We start from the raw sequence: 4,991 nt of genomic DNA on the forward strand, positions 1-4,991 counted from the left end.
TGAGCAACTGCATTGTGCATCACTCATTTTGTATATTCTATGATCATTATTATTATTGTTATTATTATTATTATTTCCCCTTCCTTTTCTGTTCTATTAAACTGTCTTTATCTCAATCCACAAATTTTACTTTTTTTTCCGATTCTCTCCCCTGTCCCACTGTGTGTGGAGGAGGGGGAATGAGCGGTGTGTGGTGTTTGGCTGCCTGCCGGTTAAACCAGCGAGAAAGCCACACTCTAAAAGATCAGCTATTCTGTTAGAATCAGCATTTCAATTGCTACGATGACAGCTTGATCCTGAAATGAGGATCTGCCCCCAGTGAAGTTATTGGGATCTTCTGTAACAGCTAAGCAGTGTAAATACACTAGGGGATGCTGCAGTTACACAGCTTTTCTTTAAAGTTTTCTTGCTGATGATTGTACAAGCATATCTGCTGCCCTGAGAAGCATAAAAATGAAATCGTTCCCATTAGAGTAGCAGGCAGGAGGGCTGTTAATCAACTGAGTGCCTTGTTAAAGAGATAACTGAAAAGTCTTCCTCAGCTAAGGCTTGAACCAGAGCCCATTGAAGTCAGCAGGTAGCTTTGCATTAGATCTGGCCTGCAGTGTTTCAGATGAAACTAATAATAAAGCAGAAGCTGCCATGGCTATTTGTTTTAATAGATTCTCCCATCACTTGATCTCTGGGAAAGAGGTAGATTACATTAGTTAGGTGTTTTAGTGCTTTTTTTATTGGGAGGTATGAGACTTTCCTGGCACTGGGAGTTAAGTGCAGACTGTACTGCTGATTCCATGACTCTATGTATCATTGAATAGGACAATGACAAACAAGTGACAGCTTTGATAGAAATCTGTTTTATCTAAAAATAGTGCAGGTAGAATTAGGTAAATGGGCAAGAGACATGGGATAGTTCTAGCTGCCTAGATTATCTTGCTCAGCCTCTGGGATGTTACAGTTCGTAGGATCTTTCTCCTGCTGTAGAATTCTGTCTCAGCCTCTGCATGCATCCCTCAAGACTGCTTTCCTGCCAAAGCCTCTGAGAAGATACCATCTTAATCTTGGTGTGATTCTGGCTTATCTGCAATAGGCCCCTGAAATCTCATAATGCTGTGTTTTTACTGCAGAGGTAGTATGCATCATCTGCATTGGCAATAATTTAAGAGGAATTTCTTTGACTCTCGGGAGAACACCAAATTACACTGCAGTTTTTTTCTTTAGTTAACTGGATGCTTTTATTAATGGCACGGAGAGGCTGAGTCCCCATTTCGGTGCTATGCTAATTTTCACTGTACTTAAATGTCAACCTGCACCCTTTCTGGGTCAGTCAGCTTGAGTGAAAAACGTTGCTTCAGCTAGAGAATTGTGTTTGGTAGGAACTGAGTGAGCATTGGTGCTCAGGATGTAATTGAACTGGTTCTGCAGTGACAGTGAGCCTATAGTATCCCATAGACTGCTGACATGCGGGTTGTTTCTATATGAAATATCATCTATGCAGTGAGTAGTCCATGTTTTCTAAAAGGAAAAATTGTAGTTTTTACTGTTTTCATTCCCTTCATATGTTTTCTCATGTTACTTTCAAGAGCAGAGGTTGGGACGTCGGTTTTCTGCATTTTGGCTATTTACAAATGATTTGGTGAGTTCTGAATCCTCCCTGAAAATAAGCAGTCAAGAGAGTGAGTGTGTGCCAGTGCCTCGTATTCCTCCACCTGGGCGTAGTGTAATGCCATCTTGTGGAGTTGTCGTTATATTACTCTAGATTAAAATGAGTAACAAATTCTGTGGGTTTGGCGGGTGCTTTCCCTGTACCTCAGAGGGAGACCTGCACATTTATCTTGTCATAAGGGAGAGAATAAACCACCAAGCTCTAAAGCATTATCAAGAGGAGTAAATAATTCATGGCTTTAAAATAACACAAAGGTACTTATAGACAGGTTGTCAAGGAGACAATTTAATATTCTTGATCAACATGTTAAGTATCTATTTTCATACACCACAATATTCTTCTTATTGGCATCATAGCAAACGAGAATTTTAAGGGAAGATAGGAAGGAGAACCAGAAAGTGCCTTTTTGGATGTGTCAACTCTAAACTTGACAGAAAGTATAGAGGTGCTTGTCTAAAAAATTAACAACTAGATTGTGGAAGCTGTTACTATAGCTTGATTGGAGTCCTCTAAATACTTGATGAGAGATGATGGGTAGGCAGGATCAATCATAAAAAGCTTGAAAGTGATGGCAAATAGCTTATGGTTAATGCAATAGAGAAGGGGCAGTCAGTAGAAGGTTGAAAAGAGCAATGATATAGTTAGATTGGCAAGTGAGGCTGATAATTTGTGCAGAAGCATTCTTCATAAATCTATTATCTATAAAAGGTCCAAAAGATTATTACTTTTCCCTGCATTTTACTACTTTATGTTAACGTAATCACTGACAAATAAATATTCTTTATCTTCACTGTTTCCTTCTGTCAACTGTGTCACTGTGGCACAATATCACATGGGGTAAGGCATATTCTTGGGAAGTTCTGCAGCTGAAACGTACACAGTGAGACACCTATATGACATAGATGTTTGCAGAAGATATTTATTTATAGTATAGATCAAACAGCAATGCTTAATTCTCCATTGACTTTCTGCTGCATTCTTCACACACAATAACTGTATCAGTCACTTGAGTGAAATAGGTAAACAGGTAAATATTGTTTCTATGAATATGAAATGCCTTCTCAGCTGAGATGGTATGGTGTGCCTGGTATCTCTGTTTTTCTGTGTATACTACTCTGCCATTATTTGATCCTACCTAAGAGGACAGTTTTTGAGAATCAAGTTCCGTGTGTATGTTTGATTTGGTTGGTTTGGGGTGTTTTGGGTTTTTTTTCTTTTTTTTTCTTTTTTTCCCTGCCCACTGAATGTGCTTCAGCTATGCTCAACTAGTTTTAGCATCTTTTAAAATAAGTTTAAGTAATTGAATATTACTTCTGGCAGTTCAAGGAGTCTAAATTTCTAGTTTTTATGTGGGAATGATCATATGTGGGACACTTCATATTTATACCCATGCTTAGTGGTACCCGAAAGATTCTTTGTAAGAGCTGACATTCTTCAGCTGAAAAAGAATTATGCTACCTAATTTATGTGAGCCATCACAACTGCTAAGACTGATAGGATTTCAAATATTGAGTCTTTACGACTTTTCTTGGAAATATTCTGAAACAGTCTGTGCGGTGAAATCACCAGATAAAACAGACTAGATTGCTTGTTAGCATTCTGTGAGCTGAGAAAGAGGTTATATCAGTTTATTAATGTCCTAGTTATTCGTACTGTTCCAGACACTTCTATAAGGTTATTTTCTGAATAGTGTATCTGTAAGGGTTGATTCAGACAGTAGTAAGACTTTTAGAAAAGACCTATGGGAATTAAAAGGAAAATTCCCTTCACTCCACAATCATGCGAACTCTTAGTCCTTCTGAGTCTTTGACAGGATGAGAAGGATCAGTGGAAGATTCCTCGGGTAAGATCTCTATCCATGGAAATAAAAGGAAGCTAACTCCTTATGACTAGTGCTGGGGTACATTTTAAAGTCAGAGAATACTATTGTAGCATCATATAGGCAGGATTTGATTTTTTTTGGAAATCAGAATATCTGGTACTACAGCTGTTTCAGAATGTTATTGTTATTGAAGCTTTTTTTCTGGTGGGAGTAGAAAAAGGATTATGGCCAAATTTTTAAAAACAACTTTAGGCTTTGCTCCAGTCCTTGTTTTACCGACTTATTTTTCAGGAAAATGGACTGCTTTTGCTTCAGTACTGCTTCTGCTTTCAAAGATTTTTAAATAGATATTATATTTCACTTTAAAATAATTACTAATAAATAATCAAGCTATGAAAAATTTAGAATTAGATCAAAACGTAGATTTCAACACTAGTAAAATGTGATGAGATTGCTATCTGATGGCTCAGGTTAGGCCTGCACCTGGGCCTATGTTTCCATTTTTGACGTTTGAGATACACTGTTGAATGCAAAGTCAATCTCTGTTAAGTTTTTAATTATGTAGCTTTAGTTTCTGAGAAACCTTGTAGTTGAAGTGTGAAACCCTCAGACCGGGCATGCTATTCAAAGTGAAACCTTACCAGTGTTGATGGAATGAGAAAAAAAGCTCTTCCTCTGTTTTATAGCTTGTGTTAGCCCACTGTTAATAGATCTTAGGATGAGATTTTACATGTCTGCAACAATATATGGTTGAGTCATAATTTCTTGTTAATCACTAGAACTCAGAGATTCCCTTTCTGCTGTACTGCTGCTTGGTCAGTTTTTCTCCTTTTTAAATTCATCTGCTTTATCTTTCTTAAGGGTTACACTTAACAGTTGTATGTTTTGTGTATCTATGTTTTGTGTTTTCTGGAAAGGACATACAATATTGCTTATGTGGAAAGCTAGATATCCTTTTCAGGTCCTAGGGCAACTAAAACATCTGAATAGATGCCTGTGATAGAAATTTGACAGCACTTATATGACCTGGAAAAATATATACAGTCCTGTAGACAATACTTCAGGGATAAATCCTCACTTGGTTGCTCCTAAGTCTTGTGCTTCGTTTATCAAACATTTGAAGATATTTGGTATCAAGGCATTCCCACATGATAAGTAACTGGCTCCGTTTCATCTCTTCTCAACTTCCTGGGAGGGACATAGCCCAGAGATGTTCTTAAATTACACTGGAGTTGAATAGGCTTCAGGATACTTACATCATAAAGATAATGGGAAGCCACCCATAAATGAGTTTCGAACATAAGCACAAGACCTTTGATTTGCATGAATTCATTGCTGCTGTTAATGCTATATAGGCAAATGAGAAGGATTCTTATGTTGAAAAGCCTGTTTGTGATTTAGAGTTTGTCTCATTTTCATGAAAGAATTATGCATTTAGGAAGGACTGTTCAAATGCAGGAAGTCCTACAAGTTAGGTGGAATTTCAGAGCCTACTTTCAGGCAACA

Source organism: Fulmarus glacialis, unplaced genomic scaffold (genome assembly GCF_000690835.1).
Source record: "Fulmarus glacialis isolate BGI_N327 unplaced genomic scaffold, ASM69083v1 scaffold8475, whole genome shotgun sequence".
Taxonomy (NCBI): domain Eukaryota; kingdom Metazoa; phylum Chordata; class Aves; order Procellariiformes; family Procellariidae; genus Fulmarus; species Fulmarus glacialis.